We start from the raw sequence: 21183 nt of genomic DNA on the forward strand, positions 1-21183 counted from the left end.
GATAAAAAAAAAGCAGGCAGGAGCAGGGGGGCAGAGTCGACTTTACGACTGGCGGAATGCCCGGATCGGCCCTTTTTACGCGCGGATTTTTAATTGAATTAAACGATGATAAATAATCGAGCCGATACGAGAATGTCGCCCGTTACGTGCCGGATTTTTCTGCTCTCTGGATTCGGATCCTCGATCCCTCGATGCTCTCGGTTTCTTGCCGCCTGCTCGAACGAGAACCCGATCGAATAAATGCTATTCTCCTTGCTACGTTGCGTGCCGGTAAGAGAATACCAGATCGGATCCAGTATAATGTATATTTATTCCTCGATAACTATTCTCCGTTTACGCTAACGACTACAGCCAAACGGGAAATACAACGTAGCCAGATTGTACGCCAGCTACTAGAAATCGCCAGCCCGCCCGCTTGTCTCCGGAAACACGAAATCCAGTTTGATCGGCAGCGTAGATTCTGCTAAATGCACGTAATAACGCAAGGAACGGTCAGCGTTATCGCTGTTCCATCTGGACGAACTGCGTCCTTGACGACCGACGATCGTTAGACGCGGCTTGTAGAAAGCTCTGGAATCGAGAGGCTATTCTCCTTTGGCGCGCAAACGTCTTACGACCAGGTGAAGCGCGAGCGTCGTGTTTGGAGGGAAATTGGCGCCGCGAGATCGACGAAAATATCGGGCAGCGGCTAAAGGAAATGGTTTGCCGCGAGTTAGGAGGAATTCCAGGGGTGTTGGCGAAGCTATCGAGGGATCGAGAGGCCGAAAGGAGCCGGTGTACGAGGCGGTTTGAGGCGGCCAGAAGGCCCGGCTCCATTTATCATACAGGAAACAATAGGAACTGGCAAAACACGTGCTTCGCGCGCGCTCTGCAAAACCAGCCGAGGCGCAGATCGAACGACGACCACGACCACGACAACGACCACGACCACGACGACCACGACGATGGGAGGAAAGAGACTGGAGAAGAGAGGGTCCAGATACATAATACGCCGAGGGGCTGTGTGCACAAACAGGCGAAAAAGAAAGTCACCACGGTCCCCGCAGTGGAGACGGAGACGGACGGCGAGGGCCCAACGGGGTGACCGGTCTCCCTTCATTTGTTAAAACAATATAACAATTCATTTTTGTCACATCCACTGTCGAAGGGCTTTTATTGCGATGGCCAGCCCTCTCGGAATTGTTTCACCGGTCCAGCCAAACTATTGTCGAACCGGCGCGGCGGTGTTCTCTCGTCTTCTCCAGGGACGGACGAATATCTTACGACTCGGCCGAATACGCCATCTCCGGTTTTGCTTGGCAATTTCCAGAACGGCGTTTTAAAAGAAACTGACCAAATACGAAACGATAATACGTAAGATGGGATTTTTAAGAATCCGATAAACCAATGCAGTCTGTCAAATTGATTCAGGTTGTCCCGATCGATCGCCCCGAGACGCGTACTTTGTTGCGTGGTCATGCGTTTTGTCGCTGTTTATCTTCTCAGGGAGATTTTTCGCGATACTCGCACGGAGAAACGCGCATCATGCGCAGAAATGGTCATCGATGATGATAAATGGCGACGATGGTGCAGAGTTTCACACTTGTCTGATTGTTGCAAACAGCTGTCTTTTCAAGTATAATTTTCTAACCAGAGAGATCGTCGAGAAGAATAAAATTGTTCTTCCTTTACCTTCCATGAAAATGTCACATCTGACGCCAATGTTTTCACGTCTGGCTGTTTATATTCCGTATCTAGGTACAGTTTGTTTTCTCGTATTCGCCAGTTCGACATTAGAAATCGCTCGTAACGTTAGAAATATGCGAAGCTGTCGCGAAATCGATCGATTTCGTAAGAACCTTCTGTTACGTTCCTGCGCTCGATCTGTGCACAATTTCCCTATAGATTTTTGGAGAGAAGAACGTTAAAAACGTCGGTTAATTCTCAGCCGGAGAAAGATTTCGGAGTTGCACGCTTTTTCCAGAACAGGTCAGGGCTGGCGAGGAGCGTCACGCGAACTTGCAGCCGTTTCCACGAGAAAAATCGACTTGTTGCTATCTCGAGCGTCCCAGTTCCAATCCTAACGAGCTTCCACCAGCTCCGTCGCTGTTATTTCTCTTTTTTTTTTTTTTTTTAGAATCGTGAAATCTAGCCACGGCGATTTTTATTAGCCGCACAGCTGTTTTTATCCGCATTTTCTTCGATCGAACGAAAACGAGGAAGCGGAGCGTCGCGCAATGGCCCACGACGTCGTTTCCGGACGACTTCGGAAGCGGATAGGTTTCGCTAAATAATATTCCTGCGAATAAAAAATATAGAAACGCTTTCCATCGCCATTTGTTAGAAGCGTTTTTACATCGTTTCTTCTAAAATTTCCTCTTGTCGATGAAGAATGGAACATAGAACAGAGCGCGTTAGACGATCTGACAATTCTGATCTACTATTTGCTTAACTCAATTTTCGCCAAGTTACGATTGGTAATTGTAATTTGGTTCCAACTTGGATATTACAACGACCGTAACTTGGTTTATTCCTCAACAACCGTAATGGTAATTTAAGGCAATTTAACGCGATAAAAGATAGGAATATTAGAAACTGGACACGCTTCTACTTTATCACCGAAACGGAACCAAATATCTGCAACACCCGCGACGTACTAAACTCCGTTGAAAATGCCCTAACATCGAACGAGTACAATTTATGTACAAATTATACAATTTGCTACAGATTCGTTTCGTTCCACTGAGCGTTCTTAACGTGGTCGCTAGTAACCTTGAAAGGTGTCAAAGGCGAATTTAAACACACGATCGAAGAAAGAGAAAGAGAGGAGTACCATTTGCCAAGGAAACGCCACAAGTGGGAAAATCTAAGAATTCTGATCTTTTATTGTAAAACGTTCGACGCATCAACGAGAGTACCGTAGCTCAATTTGCTCTTCCAAATAATTAATTACGAATAATGGCAGAAAGGTACAAAGTCCAGTGAACGACGGTTAATTGTTTCTTGGCTCTTGTCCACGATCCATCCATTTAAACGAACAGAACACCGTGTTTCGTAGCTGGCACATACAACAGGCTTCTCCACAGGTACGCTTTTCTTTTCCATCAACTTCAACTGCATTCGCGCGTAAGATTTCTCTTTTCCTTGAAAACTCGTCTCTTGGCACCCACCGTGTTCTTTCTACCAGCGCTCTTCGACGAAAGCCAATTTTTATCACAACGTTGTTCGAGTGCTACTTCGCGATGAACCACAGCCGTCAACGCCGTTAACTCGAATGTCCCCGAAGACGATTATTCCCGACCTTGGGAAACAGCGAATTTCGTCGATTTCGAACGACCAAATGTCGATGCGCCACCGCCGTGTAGAAGTTTAAAACGTGACGATAGATTCGCAGCGAGGAACGCCATTATGGATGAGCAAACTGAGGCCGGTCTTCCTGGTCCCGGCCATAAGTTAGCTGCCACCGGCTTGAACCCGGCTGCATGAGAGATACTCGCGGCAGCGCATTATTTACATATTTATATATTAAACGCTCGGCTCCTACCACGCGGCCCTATCCTCGGGGATCCCTTGTTGCCGTTTCGGGATACGAATCGGCGAAATTTGTGTTGTAACCAGCCGATTCCCCATGCGACTCGATAAAATTCTCCAGCCTCTCGCGTCTCTCCTCCCGCTCCTTCCTGCTCTTTTTTATGCACCTTAAAAATTTCTTCGGCAACATCAACTGGAAAAATGGTACTTCTCGCGCTGTTCTCGTGCCCTGTCGCCTGTTCAACAGCTCGCGGGCATAATTCGCGAGGAAACAGGATACATAGTTATTAAATTACTGGCCGAGTCTCCTCTCTGTGTATGCATTTTCGGCCGGTGGAATTTATCCCGCCGCTCGACCGGATCCAATTGCAGCTTAGAGCAATCTCCGTTTCGTCCATTTCGAATCGAAACGAACGAAATTTTTGGTCTGCTCGACGGGTGACGTGTATTTGTACCCGAACTGCGTACCTAAGCATCTTTCTGTAAGTTTTTAGGGTACTAGGATACGATCGTTTGTAGGGAATCGTTGCCCTAATTTTTATCTTTTTCAATTGCGTAAAAAGAAAGAAAAGAAGAAGAGAAAATGTAGTTAACCAGTGTTTTGCTTGTACAAAGAATACAAATTTACGATACGTGTTGAAGATTCTACTTAGAAAACGGTATAGTTATTTTAGGTCCTAATGCAATATTAAAATTCCATAAACTTTAAACTCGGTTTTCTCAGTTCACAAAGTAGAGGAGGTAGAAGAATTAACACTTTGACTGCCACGGTGGTCATTGGTGAGTGATTCCACTTCTTACAATTGTAAAAATTGTATGAAAATTGACAGTTAAGGTATTTTGAATATAACCGATAAATAGAAGATACTTTGAAACAAAAAGTGCCCCATTGAAAGATTAAACGTTTTTATTAGAACATCAATAAAAAAAAATGAGAACAAATCTTGCATCTAACAACTTAGTCAATTTAATTCCACTTGTACTGTGGACAAGTAAGTTGAGTTCCACTTGGACTGTAGACAAGTAAGTTCAGTTCCACTTGGACTGTGGACAAGTAAGTTCAATTCCACTTGGACTGTGGACAAGTAAGTTGAGTTCCACTTGTACTGTGGACAAGTAAGTTGAGTTCCACTTGTACTGTGGACAAGTAAGTTCAATTCCACTTGGACTGTGGACAAGTAAGTTGAGTTCCACTTGTACTGTGGACAAGTAAGTTGAGTTCCACTTGTACTGTGGACAAGTAAGTTCAATTCCACTTGGACTGTGGACAAGTAAGTTGAGTTCCACTTGTACTGTGGACAAGTAAGTTGAGTTCCACTTGTACTGTGGACAAGTAAGTTCAGTTTCACTTGGACTTTTGACAAGTAAGTTGAGTTCCACTTGGACTTTTGACAAGTAAGCGCATTTGCTATCCTATTAACCGTGTATTTGTTATTAAACCTAAGATTATTGTCATTAGCATCTCGAGTATCTATTATAATTGTCACGGTTAATTGGCAAATTCTGTATTAGTCATATAATCACCTTGTGAATTTATTATTATAGTCATTTAAGGACTAAGTAATCATTGTTATTATAATATAAGTCTTTAGTGAGAACTTATTATTGTGTAGTGAAACTGTTTATTGCTAGTGAACGTTATTCTGTATTAATCATATTTATACCATTAAGTATCATCTATATTGTATAATGAAAAAAATGACTAATTCATATGAAGCTTCGTTAAACGCTCCTAATCCCATTGCTAACTCGACAGTTTGTGTTTATTGAAATATGTGCAATTTTGTATACTATACTACATTAGCCGCGTGACACTCATGTACGAGTATGAGTGTGTGGAAGTATGTGCGTGCACAGACGAATGCAACTGTTGAGTTAGTGGCGTGGTATAGAAGACGGTGAGGCAAAGAGAGTGCCAAGACGCATGCAAATGTATATCGACGAAGATCTTGCAAATCACATGTTAAATAAATCTGAAGCTATTTGGATATCAATTCTAAGTGTAATTTAAATGTTCCTATACATTTATTTCGGCGATTAAGATCCACAATTTTCAACAGTTTTGGAAGCAAGCTATAATAAAAATCGGAATAAAATATGCCCAATTTGTCGCGTTCTGAGAATTATTAAACAACCACATTCGTACAATTGTATTTCACAGGCTTGTACAACATTGCATTAGTACGTTATTGTTTCATATAGTTAAACTCGTGCTTGTACACACGTGCCAGTTGGTAGCGAAACTGTTACTTCTCTGCTGCTAATAAATTTATGACAGTTTTCCAGCAAAAAGCCCTGAACACTCTCAAACGGGTAATTGCCACGTAAACCCTAATATTAGAAACTACAAGCGAAGGTTAGGCTACGACAGGGAACTTCTATACATACAAACCTTAAACGAATCTTAGATTAATACAGTGTTACGTGTACTTACGTATTTGTTATAAAAGCGAAGATCTATATCTGCAAATGTTTGTTCGATCGTTGATCTGTCGTTGGATTAGTCGGAATATTTTTATCCTTATCATGTTCTACCGTTATCAATTAACGATAAGAGCAATATGTTTCTACGTGCTATGTAAATACCGACTTTGTCTTACGAAACAGCGTTCGAATCTTTGCATTTTGTTCGTTCGTTGCAAGATTACGATCGTTTAAAGTCGGCAAGTTGCAATTTGTCTTTCGCGTCGGCTTTATCTGTAACTTCCTTTCTTTTTTTTTTTACAACTTTTTTATCGCATTTGTCATAAACGATCGTGCTTTCACGATACCTCGGGACTCGTACAACGACGGCTTATTAAAACTCGAAGTATCCGAATGGCGAAACGGCACAAATACGGCACTTTTTCGCCGTTCTGGCCGTAGGATCGATCTGTCGTTATCGATTGGCGCAAAAGCGAAAAGGGCAACGTGTTCGAGTTTTCCTTTTAATCGCTAGCGAGGCTCGGCGCGATGCGTCGGTTGGAGCGTGAGCTTGCGATATTCGAGGCGAAAGAAAAGCGTTTCCGACATATTTCATGCGGCCAAAGATAACGCGAAACGGTCACGTGAAACGTGTCAGAAGGAACTATGAAGATTTATCGCGGCCGGCATCGGTGCTCCGGCTGCCGGACGATCGATAATTCCTTCCTCGTTTGCTTGCAGGGCCGCGAGCTTGCAAGCCCGTTTAGAACGCGATAAAGTCGTTAGCGCGCATTATCGCCGGCCAGCCTTTCCCAAGGCCACGCCGCCCGCCTGAATAATACACGTTCCGTTTTATAGATCGCTTTATAGATCGGCTCGAGTCCATCGGGCTCGAGCTTTCGGTAAACGAGCTTCCTTCCCAATAATTTTCTTCGTTTCTTCGCACTGAAAAGTGCGGCAGAGCAGCGCTGCCAAGGTTGCGACGAGGCATAATTTGCACGCGTACTCCGCGGCGATAGACCTCGAGGCCTTACGGCAAAACGATCCACGTTGATTTCGTATGCGATCCGCGGGGGCCCGTCAAAACGCGCCGACTATGTCGCGGAACCTTCCAATAAAACACGCCACCAACGGCCATACAGTCCTATCGGAAAGTATGCGAGCTATCCTGCCATCGCAGAAAAACCCATTTTCGATTCGCTGAACGGTATCGCGTGCCTTCTGCCCCGTCGAAACCTTAGACGTGGTGCTGCTTTTTACCATTTTATCGGTTAACAAGCCGGGGACAGTCTACTTATTTATCGAGGTCCGCGCGCACGGCCACGCTTTCGACAAGATTTCGACGCGATGTTACGAGCGTGTCCGGTGGATTAATATTTTTCTCGAGGCTGGTACCGCGCGGTCGAGAACGTCCCGGGAATGGTCCACGCCGCTCGTTAACATACTTTCGGTGTTGACTGTATGCGCGTAGAGAGCCGGGCTTCTACGAGGAGTAGGTTTCCGGCGGTGGAATTCCTCCGCGAGGCAGGCATCACAAAGGGACCGCGAGACCGTGCCAGTTGCTGGGGCCCATTTTGGCCGCGGCGCCATTTTGGTGAACCGCTTTATAACTCGGGAACAGCGTGCCTTCCTCTCGAGTCATCCTCTCTCCTCTTCGCAACCTGGTCACCGGCGTCCCCACCTTAATTTCCAGCTGCACGAACCCTGTACGGCCTGCACAACGATGGTGCCAGAAGTCGAACCCGGAGCAAGAGTCAACGGATATCCACGTCCGTATCCGGCATAATTATGCAAAAACAGGGCGTAGGGAGGCTGGCCGAGGATCGGGCGAGATCAAAACGCCGCGGACGGGCCGGACAAATTGTTGGATTTATGGATCGGTGACGGGGCGAGAGGCCGCTGCTGGATCCACCCTGTTATCGTCAAAATCTCCGTAGCTTCCGAGAAGGGGCCACAACGGAGAAGGAAAAAGACGAGCGAACGGCGACCGATGTAAAGCAGCGCGCGCCTGTCTTCGTGCACCGTCCACCTTCTTCTCTCCCCTTCGCCGTATAATCTTAACGTCCCTCCCGTCGTGGTACCTGGTGAAAAAATTTGCCCGCGCCGCGATAAACGTCGCGCCGAATAAGGAGCGCGAGGAAACTGCGCGAGGAACGTGGCACGCGCGTTTTCTACCTTCAACGTTCCATCTTCTTCGCAAACTGGACAACAACAAATTTCCTACTCGAGCGTCGCCGCTAAGTTTTCAGATTTCCTTTCGTCGTTCGTCATCGCCGCCAATTGTCCCCGTAATTTCTCGTAATTCGGATCGATCCGAGGGACAAGGAGACGACGGCGGAACGCGATTTTTCATCTACGAATGCGCGCTGTGCATTCCGGTTTTTTTCGGTCTCACGGAGAATCCAGGGCCAGGTTGGATGTCTGTGGGCGCCCGGTTTCGGCGAAAGCCAGCTCTCGATGGACCGGCTAGATTTCTATTCGCGATTAGGAGGCGCGTATACGCGTCCTACGTGACGAGAATGCTCGTCAGACGCGCGCCTCTCGTTGAACGGTCCGCGATATCGGGTTTCTGGCCTCTAACCACACCATCTGTTGCGTATCCGTGGCCGTTTGGCCCACGCGGCCCACGAATCCTCTCGCTCGTTCGCGATAACTCGAAGCACAGCATAGAAGGGTTTCTCGTACGCGCACAGTTAACTAATTGGTTTATGAATAAGCTAGCGAGACGGTGATCGGTGGAATCGAGTCTCGATGATATAACAGGCGGCCGATTCCTGGTGGTCACGCAGGGACAATGGTAATTACAAGCCAGGCCATTAGGACAATGCGTCGCGCCGCATGGGGCAGGTGTTTTTCGTTCGATCAGCGATGGCTACGAGTCCGCTTGTCTCGAACAATCTGCCCGTTCGTTCGCCGATCGAAATTTCCAGCAGTCGGTTGGACACGCGATTGCTGTTCGTCAGTCGCCTTTCGACGCTGTTTCTCTCGTCCGTCTGTCGTCATCGTTAATATCCAGATACGATTGGACGCGTGCGAGCGATCGAAATTACAAGCTTGCAACAGAAAGCTACGGGAAATGTGTCGGCGCGCGTTTCGATAACGGATTTCGTGGGACGTGGGATTTTCGTTGGAATCGTTGGAGCGAGGTCAGCGAGCGGAAGGCATCGATAGGTTCACAGACATCGCTAGGCTCGCGAGACGCGCAGGGTGATTCAGCGAATAGCGGAGAAGCGGCGTGCAAGTCTTACAGGGTCTTAAGGGCCGTTTCTCGCGCATTGTTTCAGACCCCCGCGGGGCTGTAGCCTCGCGAGTCATCCGGGAAAATTAGTTCGTCCGCGGGGGGTTCCTTGTTACCACCGAGGCGCCCTTTCCACCCCCTTTCCTCTCTTCGCGATACGTGAGAAAGTTTTTTACGCAGCGTACTCCTTCCTTCTTACTGCGTCGTCGAACCTGTTCGATTCGGCGTTCGTTCGCGCCTCTCCATCTGCTCGTCTCGGCGAAGATGGTCGTAGAATTTCGGCCGAGGATTCGCGCTGCTGACGGTCCAAGACGTTTTCCTCTAGCGGTGAAAGTCGGCCGTGCGCGTTAGAGGGGGGACTTTCGGCTTGTCGGAGTTGTAATTTGACCGTTTAGGCGGCGTCTCCTGCGGAGCGAGATCGACTCGCGTTCTCATAGTCATTCCCCGAGTAACTCGAATGCCATTGTTGCGTAACATAAGATACCGACGAGCCCGAATAATAAGCATCGCGGTCCCTAACGAAATTAATCCCTTTGTCGTCGCCGAGATTGAAATTTCTCTACGAGCAAACGCCGAATCGACGATTTGTCGAGGAAACAAAGAGACACTTGTTCCTTACCGCCCCCGGAGCCACGCCACGGGCAAAAGGTATCTCGATAATTGCGATCGGGACGCGTCGTCCGAGGCGTGAACGACACGAATAGGGCGTTGATTTGACGACACTCCCATCGGGGGGAGAAAACTCGAGGCGCACGCATGCATTATGCATCGCGTGGCCGTTGTTTGTGCGTAGTCTTCCACGCTTTCTTTCGCTTTTCAAACTCCCACCAGTCGCTGGCCAACCACCGACGTTAACCGTCCATTCACTCCATTACCTTTTTTCTAATTCCTCTCGCTGGTCGGCGGATCTTTGTTTCTTCGCTGCTTGGCTGGCCTCTGATCGCATCGTAATGTCGCGATGGTGTAACAGCCACATCGCCGTGTCCCAAGGTCGGTAAGTTTGCCGATAATAATAACAACGACGCGACGAAACCAACGATAACCACAAACAACGAGATACAACTGAGAACCGGAAGACTGGAGCGGCAATTTTCAGCCCACTGCACGTCGATCGAGTGCAAGTGTCAGTCAAGTCGATTCCTAGACTCGTTGGCTAAAGTTAATTAACAGTTAGGCTATTTCTATCAAAACAAGTCGAAATGAAAAACAGGTCTTTGAAAAATACGTAATCATAGAATATTTTTATATTTATTGATTTATTACCTTCTTACGGAAGCAATTCCATGTTGTGCGGTACATTTTTGGTATTATTTATAGCGGCATGTGAGTCAGAGGACAGTTCAAATCACGTTGTTGTTTTGTCTCGGAGTATCAAACTCGTTAGAACATACAAAATTTAATAATAAATAAACTCCGGGCGAAACAGTGTCGCCGCTACGTGCAGCCGTCGAACAAAGACGAATTCGAATTTTCCGACCCTCCCTCGACCAGTATAAATAAACGGACGCGATCGCGAGCGAATCAGTTATTAGCAGTTGTTATACGAGTTACACGAGTTATCGATTAATATCTTTGAGTTATCTGCGAGCGATTATACGCCGTCTTTGCGAATACGTTTGTACGAGCGACTTTGGACATTGTCTATATTTATTTATAATTTGTTTAATTTATTTCAAATATATTCGACGGGTTGCAACAGCAAGTTCTCGTTACCGTTTTATCGATCCTCTACAATTCCGCCACATATTAATCTAGCTGGGACTATGATCCCTGAACGGGGGTCGACATATTTATAAAATCGTAGAACCAGTCGTTTTGACTACTGTGGTATTTCTAGCGTTAGCATCTAGCGATCCAACGATCGATCCGGAATTTTCCCGATAACTGATATCGTCGTATCGAACGATACGCGGTAAAAATTTGAAAAACGCGCGAGAAGTTGTAGAAAACGAAGAAACTGGTTGATTGAGATTCGATAAACAGATCGCAGGATCCTTCTACATTTTGACTGCTATTGGTACAAGTAGCCTCGATGCGAAATTGTTTTCAGTTTGAATACATAAAAAATAAAATAAAATTCGTTACATTATTCTTTTAGTTATCGTTGCGAGAGTCATTGCGGAAAAATATAATACGAAGTAGGAATTTTAAAATAAAATGGTAAAACCAGTCAATTTGACCGGTGTGGCAATCACCATACAGTACCGAGTAACACAATGTATCAAAGTACAGCGATAAAGAGCGACGTAACAATCCTCCGACAAACACGCGACGATTTAGAGTTCCATTGCTTCGATTCGACCGAGATCTCGCGGACGATGCTGTAATAATCGCGTACACGTGTGCACGGAGATGGACAGCTACCGTAGGTTCAAGGACAATTATTTTGGCCTCAGGAGCGAAGCAGACAGACTGGCAACTCGATCTGTCTTTCATCTGGCACGTATAAACCGACGCCAATACCAACGTTCGTTGCTGTATTTCGAACTTTTATCACCGCGTTATTCGACGAAGGTGCACGGTAATAAATTTCGTCCTAAATTATGGCAGTCCGTTGCAAGAAAAACAACAAGACAATTCGCTGCAAGAGCGCGCGAAACGCGGTAACGTTTCTAGCAGTCTACGCTGCTTAGTCTAATTAATTCGCGGCGATTACTAATTGGACGATCTCGCGGCAGCCTATCGACGAGTTTTAGCCGCGTGATCCACGGTGCATCCTGGCTGACCCTGATAGCGTTTCCAATTACGCTGTGTGTCGGCGGGCTGAAATCCTTGCAAGGTGCCGCCCGTTGCCGTTGGTCGTGGCCCGTTGTCAACCGGCCGAGGCCAAAGTGGACTCATAGCCGCGTTATCGACGCGACGCAAGCAATCGGAGCGATCGATCGATGTGGTAGCGATGGTGAACGCTGTGCTCACCTACCAGAACATCCCTACCGGCTACCGGCGCTCTCTCTCTGGCTCCTGCAAGCCAGATACGCCATCTTCTGCCGGGGCTCGTCGCGTCTTCTCCCGGCACTCGATCTGATATCTCGAGCCGCCTCCATCGGCTATCACTCTGCCCCTTCTCTGTCGCATTCTTTCTATTGCCGCGAGGTTCTCCGTGCCCTCTGTCCGAGTTATTCCGGGGTCGAGGCACAGGCCTCGAGTCACACCGGTGATCCTGCAACGCTGCGTGTCTCTACGTTTCGTGGTACGTCGGCAGAGGATTTTCCAATGGGAAGAGTGGAACGCACGGGCCGAGAACGATGGCAGGATGAACGGAAGGATTTTCTCGGGTCGGGTCCCGGGGCGTTTGTTCGGGTTCTGGACCGACCCATCCATCGTTCGGGTGTCTGCTCGGCTCGTTAGCGATTCTGCATGAGTTGTCCTCTGTTGACCGGTTGTCTCTTGTCTTTTTTCGTGGACCCACGAGCGAGTTGGGCCTCCGCGGGGCCCCCTTGACGCGAGACCACCCCGTGCACCCGACAGGTATCCCCGTCTGTCACGTGACCTGTCACGGAACCCTCGGACCTCGCTCGGCTGCGACTCGACCGTTTCCTCGGTCGACGTGATCGACGCTTCGACGGTACGGGACACTGTCGACGACAACCGAGATTCGTACGTCGTATAAAATAAGTTTACGTAACCCGCAAGACGGGGGTTATCGCGCGTAACCGGTTACACGGTGGCCACGACGCGTTCAAGGCCTTCGATTTCCCATATTTCCTGACCAGCCGGCCGCCGCTGGAAATAACAACGAAATAAATTTCATTTCGTCCCGGCGCGGTAGTACGTTACACGTGTTGGATCCGGCCGATACCATCTTCGCCCGGTATCGATTTCACAAAACCTTCTCTCTCCCTCTTTCTCTCTCTCTCTCTCTCTCTGTGGCTGACTTGGCCACGCTATCCTGGCTCTCTCAGCAGAGTCCTTTCCTTCCTGTCGACCAGCCATCGAATCGCTACCCGCGTCCGATTTTCCAGCCATCTCGAAGAAACGCCGCGATACCCAACTTCCTGGCGAAGCGAGTGCCCGAAGGCAGAAAAGCCCGACGTGCTCGCCGGATCCCGGGGACCAGGAGTTTAGACTAAACGGAGGAACTGGCGGTTCCACGGGACAGGGTAAAAGGCATCGGTTGCCGGAACGCATGTCCTCCGGTTGTTGGACCATTTGCTCGCATCCCGTGTGGTCCGTCGATGTCCCCATTGTTTCTGAACCTGGCCGTCCGTATTCAAATTCGCTCGTTTCGAATTGGCCGGGGCCCCGCTGGCCGGCTCCGCTCGCGGATCCCGCGACCAAGCGAGAGCAACGAGAAGAGAAGAGAAGAGGGAAGGAAGAAAAGAAGGAGGTGGAGAGGCTCGCCTCCGTATTACGATCGGGCGAAACACACGCCGACTCGATGAAGAGGGAGGAAGAAGAGAGTGGAAGAGATGGTGGAGGAGGAGGAGGCAACAGCAGCAGCAGCAGCAGCAGCAGCGTGTTCGAGAGGAGGAAGAAGCGTGATGCACGGTGTAACACTGTGTGTGCCGGCGCACAGAGAGCGGAGAGAAAGACGACGACTGGAATAAAATATTCACAGCCGCGGCCCGAGCGGGGCCTTAATTGCGATCAGACGCGATCTCGGATTCCAACGGCCGGTGGGCCCACGAACCGAACCTAAGAAGTCCCCTCGAGTTCTTCTTGCTTGCTCGCCTCCTCTCCTCTCTCTCCTCGTCCCCTCTTCGCCTCGCCCTCCGTCGCTTATTCCTCTTCCCTTCTGTTCCTCCACTCCGCTCGGTGGTTGTTTCTTCTTTGAACCGTGTGCTGTGCTCTCTCGCTGTCTCTCCTCTACTCTCAGCGACCACGCACAGCTGCTCCTCTTATTCGTTTCTTCGGCCGTTTCGTTGCTCTTTCGAGTCAGCCTGCCTCCCGCCCCAACAGGCCACTACCGTGTCTCGACTCCTGTTTATCCTGTTACAATGAGATGTATCGACCTGTTCCGACCATCTACGAGCCGCGACCGCCGCTCCACGGGATTATTTAATTAGCTAGGCGATAGATCGCCCCGGTCACTTCCACTCGAATCATCGGATCTGCTGTTTTCTCTCGGGACCTGCAGGCTGCTCGCTCGAGGAAAAATCGTCCACGCCTTGGCGGCCATCCGCGCGAAACCGTAGGTTCGGGCGCGAGCCAAGTTTCCGATGTGCACGTGCAAGCAGATAAGAGGCGAGAAATATGCTACGGGTCCTCGTTCGTTTGTCTCTTCTAGTCGACAAGCGTGACTTGGATCGCGACTCGCGACTCGCGATTCGCTCTGCGCTTTCAGAAACTCGCCTCTATCCGCGGAATATTCGTCTTCGGACGATGACAACGAAACTCGATCAGCCTCGGGAAGAATATCGTAAGGAAACGGTTGTGAGAACCTGGATCGCTCGAGCATTGTGTGTCCACTTTTAACGGTTTCCAGAGGAACAGTTAAGAATTCAATGGAACCTGATAATCGACTAACTTCTTCTTGCATTTACCTCTGTTCATCTTCGTCCACGCTGTCGTACGATCGATCGTGCAAATTCTACACCGATCCATTCTTTCCAGAAGCGACGTAGCTGAAATTCTCGACAATATGTCGGTACGATAAGCGGAAATATTATTCGTAACAAATACGACGAATACGGAAGATACGAACGTGGCTTCTATGCGGCGCGAAGGAAGGAAAATTACGCGAAAAGCGGACGTACGACGTTGGCGCGCCAAGTCGTCGAGGCGCGAAAAGCGCGGGCCGTTGGCGATCGCGTCCAGTGTGTTGACCGACGCTAATGCGACAGAAGAAGGGCTCTAAGGTAGACGTTGAATCGGCGGTCGCTCGCTCTCCTCCCACTCTGCCGATTCTCGACAGGATCTCGCTGGTGGATTGCATAAGACGCATCGTTACCTAATATCGTTCGAAGCAGACGTTCCGCGTTAAACGAGCCGCAGGATATGTCTGAACGAACGCAACGGATCCAACTTACAATTAAGAACCTGGAGAATTTCGCGTCGGTAAGTGGCGTGTAAACGCAAATTCCTCAGGCTGCTTCCGCATAACTGCGAATCCGAAGGAGTCCAGCCTGGATCCTGGGAATGTTGGATTTTTTCCGCGGCTCCCCGCTTTCTCTCTATCCGTTTCTCTGGCTGCTCGGCGGATGTGAACGCGACGATAAGGCCCGGGTACGTGCGTGACTCTCTTTCCGTCTCCGAACCCCCGCCGCCTCCGATCCCCTTGACACGGCTTGGATGCATTGTTCCGCGCGATCTCCCGCGTACCTCTGCACCACGTATATTACATTGTTTCTCCGGCTGGAATTCGTTACCTCGAGCCCGTTACACCCGCCTCGCGTCCGCCTAGCGTTCGTCCCGCGACAGCTCCCTTTCTCCGTCAGAGCTTCTCGATCCTACGACGAAAAATCGTCACCGTAGATCGAGTAGATCCGCCTGTTTCGCTTAGCGACGCGTTCCCGTAGATGCGATACGGATATCGTCGTTTGGATGATACGTTTCTAACGTCTCGCGTAGTTATCGACTTTGTAAGAGAGCAGATACCACGCACCGAGCGTTTATGTGTCGTTATATTTACCGTCAGACAGTCGAACAGCGATCGGAAGCAATGGATTTCAGCGTTTGTACGAACACGACGATAGAACAGAGGCTCTAGATAGTAAAAGGACGTATTTTGGTTATTTCCTGTTGCTATACAGATTTTCAGTTTGAGCGAGTCGCTTATCTTTAATCGTGCAAAGACCGTAGCAAGATCGTTTCAATATAAGGAATGATTTCTTGATCGTTTTTTGTTAGTAGATTTTCAGTTTATTTGACTGAATTGCTTATCTTTAATCGTTCAAACAGCGTAGCAAGATCATTTCAATTGAAGAAATCATATTTTGATCGTTTTCTGTTATTAGATTTTCAGTTTAATCGAGCGAACTGCTTATCTTTAAACGTTGAATGACCGTAGCAAGATCGTTTCAATACGAGGAATGATTTCTCGATTGTTTTCTGTTATTACATTTTCGGTTTGTTTCAATGAATTTCTTATCTTTAATCTTTCAACGAGTGTAGCAAGATGATTTCAATCGAAGAAATCATATTTGCATCGTTTTCTCTTACTAGATTTTCAATTTATTTGAGTAAATTCCTTATCTTTAATCTTTCAAGGAGCGTAGCAAGATATTTTTCAGATAAAGAATCATATTTTGATCATTTTCTGTTATTACATTTTCAGTTTATTTGACCAGAATTGCTTATCTTTAATCTTTCAACGAGCGTAGCAAGATCATTTTAAATCAAGAAATCATATATTGATCATTTTCTGTTATTACATTTTCAGTTTATTTGACTGAATTGCTTATCTTTAAGCGTCCAAAAAGCGTAACAAGATCATCATTTCAATTCAAGAAATCATATTTTGATCGTATTCTGTTATTACATTTTCAGTTTGTTTGAATGAATTTTTTATCTTTAATATTTCAAAGAGCGTAGCAAGATAATTTTCATATAAAGAATCATATTTTGATCATTTTCTGTTATTACATTTTCAGTTTATTTGACTGAATTGCTTATCTTTAATCGTTCAACGAGCGTAGCAAGATCATTTGAATATAAGGAATGATCTCTTGATCGTTTTCTGTTACTAGATTTTCACTTTGTTTGAATGAATTGCTTATCTTTAATCGTTTAAAGAGCGTAGCAAGATCATTTCAATATAAGAAATGATTTCTTGATCGTTTTCTGTTATATTAGATTTTCACTTTGTTTAAATCAATCCCTTATCTTTAATCTTGGAACGATCTTATGAATTTAAATGATCGTTTCAAGATCATTTCAATTAGAAAAATTATATTTTGATCGTTTTCTGTTACTAGATTTTCAGTTTGTTCAAGTCAATCCCTTATCTTTAATCTTAGAACGATCTTATGAATTTAAATGATCTTCAAACGGAGCACCATTTATCTATGAGAATTTTGTAAATAGAATAATATCCTGTCTATCCAGTGATGTGTTATTCAAGCGAACGATATATGACGTGTTATCTTGATTCTAAATTTACTATTCAACTACGTTTTTCCATCTATATTATACATAATTTTTATTTTTTATTTTTGTTTCTTCTGTACCTTCTGTATCCTATAACTATCTGTCGTTGTAAATGCATATATTCTAATAGACTCACCCTATGCTATATACATAAATAGGTAAATAAATAAATAAATAATACGTACACACAAGTCTGAAGTCGCTACCATCCTCGAGGTCATTTCATTTCATATCATTTACCGGTTGATGTTGCTGCTTCTGGTAAACGATGATATTAACCGTGAGTTATTTTGCCTTTGATAAATTTTGTACAGGAAAGCACGTACTTACATTACTTTAGATTATTCGCTTTATAAGGAAAGAAAGAAAGATGTTGTTTTAAAATAGACGTGCTCAAAATTCGTTAAAAATTCGACTCGATGCATTTCAATTTTCAGAGCAAAGTTAATGCGTTCGTCAACTTTTCTCTTTCACTTTGCAACTTCAGCTTTGCTCTTTAAAATCGTTCAACGAAACTCTCAAGTTGCAAAGAGGATCTAAGATTTCTCTGGCTTATAGTCCTCACCGAGAGGAATAAAATACGTTTAAACAAATTCATTTTTTATTTACTTATTTAATTACACGGTCGATCAAATATAAAGCGCCGATCCTGTTCGCAGCATTGCGTTTCAGTGAACCGAGCAACGGTCGCGCTATTTTCCTCTGCGTGTGCTCGTCTCTGTACACTTTTGCCAATGGACGAGCAACTTTTTTATTCCAGTTCCGTAGAAAGTGAAAGGCTAAATCCAAAGCCAAATTCCACGCCAATTGCTCTACTTGTTCGTTGCTGTTGGAACGTTGTCCTGCTCACGACTCTTCGAGTGTTCGCGATTTAGCGCAACTTGCACTCCGTCCGAATCGTAGAAACCACACTTCCACTTAACTTTCCAGCAAATTTCTTCGATCGTTACGCGACCATGTGTTCGATCAGTAGCCGAACAGTTTCGAAGTTTGCTCGCCTTACAGTTGTCTCGAGGCTACGCGAATGCCACGTGTTTTTGAACGTATCGACGTCCACCGAAAGACGAACTCTCGCGTTCTTCGTAATGTTTCATCCCCCAATAGTAATCGCGACATTTCGATGGTCAACGATATTCCATAATCACGCGTTGTACAATGGAACGTTACTTTGCCGTTCGTTCATTGCGTTATCTACGGAAGAAGCGGTATAAAGAGAAGGCGTTTAACGCTAATCTCAGTAGACCCGGTGAAACGACCGGTTTGAAAATCGAACGAAAGATCGTACATTCGTCATTTGTGTTGCCCGTCCAACTTGATGTAAATCCCTAAATTATCTGATCAATCAATTTCTCAATTTTCGTTGATATACGAATTTACATAAAGTTGACCGATCAAAAGAAATACAAACGAGCGTACAACTTTAGATGAAATTTTGAAACCGGTCGTTTCACCGGCTCTGTTAAGCTTAGTGTTAAAACACGCCTATTTCGACTCCCACGCAGTCCCATCTGGGTAATCGACACATTCCGACATTGGGACATCATGCAGGCCTGCCGCGACCAGTTTCGTTGACATTTCACCGATCCTCGTACACACGAAATACGAAGAATATTCCATAAAAGTTTCATCGTAGAATTCCGGAAATTGCTACGGTTAGAGCGGAGGTTCGGTATGAGCCGACCAATCGTTTCCAGCGTAAAGAAGTTGCACGACGATCTTCTTGAAATCGTTTTAACAGTTTAACTGCCACGCCAAATTCGCGTGTTTCGCTCAGAACGCCACAGTCTTTTAACACAATGCACCGTTAGATGCAACGTTTGTTCTCATTTTTCTTTTTTTAATTGATATTCTAATAAAAATGTTTAATTGTTCAATGGAGCACTTTCTATCTCAAAGTGTCTTCTATTTATCGGTTAGTATATTGAAAATACCCTAACTTTTCATTCAATTTTTACGATTGTTGTTACGAAGTTGAAGCTCTCCGGTGCCCAATGACCAACGTGGCAGTGGAAGCTCTCACGTCCCAAAACTTCAATTTCGACTTGTTTCTCGGCGATCATGGTTTCAACGATTCGGGAAAACCCCGGAAAACGATGCAAACCACCGCGAACTCGACGATGGAATTTTCTCGTCTATCGATTACGATCGCACGAAAGTTGACACGGGAAGCTTTGCCTGTGACGATTCGATGACGAGGGCAATGATTTTTTATTGGCTGGAATGGCTGTTTGACCGAGGTTGCTGCGCGCTGTACAATGCGGAAAGTATGCCAACGTGGACGACACGCGGATAAAAAATAAAGTAATTATAGGCATCCCGTAGGTTCGAATATTCTAACGGGTGAATTCTTCTTGGAAACGGAGAAGCTAACGTGTTGGAACGTTTCTCGCGGAATAATCGAGTTCACCGATATGCTAACGCGTTGTCATCGATAAAGCAATTTATTTCTTCGGTCGACGGACTACCGTTAGTTAGCAGCTGTTGCGAGGCCTCGTCGTGTCAAGATCCCAGCCATCTAACATTCCTATTGCTCGCCAGGCTGAATAAATCGTTCGACGTAACCTCTGCCCGATCTTTCGAACGAAAGCAACCGGAGCGTAGCTGAGCGCAGTGGACTCGAGCGCGCGCAGATCCAACGTTCGAATATACCCGCCATAAGAGGCTGCTGTTTCACTTTATCGCCATTCTGCATGCGCAGCTCTTTAATTGGAACCGCGGAAAACGGTGCATTCGACGATCTCCCAGCAAAATCCTGCAGACCCTACCGCTGGAAAAAATTTCACAATACAATTTTCCTGTTGTATTTGTCACGTTGCATTTTCCAGTGTCTATGTGTCTACGGGGCAAACAACGATGTATAATTTTAATTATTCGTTAGTAGATAGTCGTATTTTATATATACATGGGCTTTGGAGAGATTGGACATTCCTTATGGAAAAATAAGAAAACAGTGTGCAATAAAGTTTGCTCAGTCTCGGCTTAGTTTTCGAGGAAATCGAGTTCGAAAATTGATCAAATATGCTTGAAATTGGCTAATTGCGGATTGGATGTGCTAAATAATCGACAGGAGGTTGTTCTATGTGTAAAGTTAAGAAAAACGTAGAGTAACATTTTTCCGTTCGCGACTTCGTTTTCGAGAAAATAAGGACGTTCAGCCAAGAATCGACCTGGTACAGGCGTATGATAAATTTCCAAATTTCTTTCTTTCTTCCGGAAACAAGAAAATTATATCCCCAATTTCGACTTGTTCTCACATCTCACAGGACTATTCGGTCCTGTCTTCTCCGAAATCAATCACGTTCACGTATACTTGACAAATGTTGAAACTCGATTTCCTCGTAAACTGACCCGAACGCTTTTACTCCACATCTTCTTATTTTTCCACAAGCCGTCGTGTCTTGCACGCTTGTACGCGTTACTCGGCCGCACCCTGTGTACGACACGAGCTCTTCTCCTTCGATCTTCCTTCGCTCATCGCGCTCTTATTCTCGACATTGAAACTCTGTTAGACACAGTTTCATCAAGTTCGAAATTCTCGCCGCGAATGATCGCACTCTGTACATCGACAGATCCGTGGCGCGGCTCTTCGTTCAACGTCTTCACCTTGAATTCCCGTTCCTGGGCAACGAACGACGCCGCTGCAAGAGCCGTTGCTCGTGATCGGTGGCGATCACGAAAGCCAGTCCAGCTCGTTAATTCGTTGGACGGAAGGTGTCGAAATCGGGTGGCCGGAGACGAGGCACGCGCGTGCCTCTTGCAAGATTCCGTGGAACATCGTAACGGAATCAGAAGCGTGTTTTTTCGTGGTATGGCGTGAGGCTGCGGAGAGCCGAGGAGGCGCTGAGGCGTCGCGGGGACCAGATAAAAATCTCCTAGTGGCCGCCGTGTGACCAGAATTCCATTATTTCCACCGTGGAATCATGCACTCCGGCCTCCTGCCGGAGTGTCGTCCACTGCCCGCCGTACATTTCAATAAGCCATGGCCAATTACGCGGCGAGTTTAT

Source organism: Bombus vosnesenskii, unplaced genomic scaffold (assembly GCF_011952255.1).
Source record: "Bombus vosnesenskii isolate JDL3184/JDL3185 unplaced genomic scaffold, Bvos_JDL3184-5_v1.1 scf7180000013349, whole genome shotgun sequence".
Taxonomy (NCBI): domain Eukaryota; kingdom Metazoa; phylum Arthropoda; class Insecta; order Hymenoptera; family Apidae; genus Bombus; species Bombus vosnesenskii.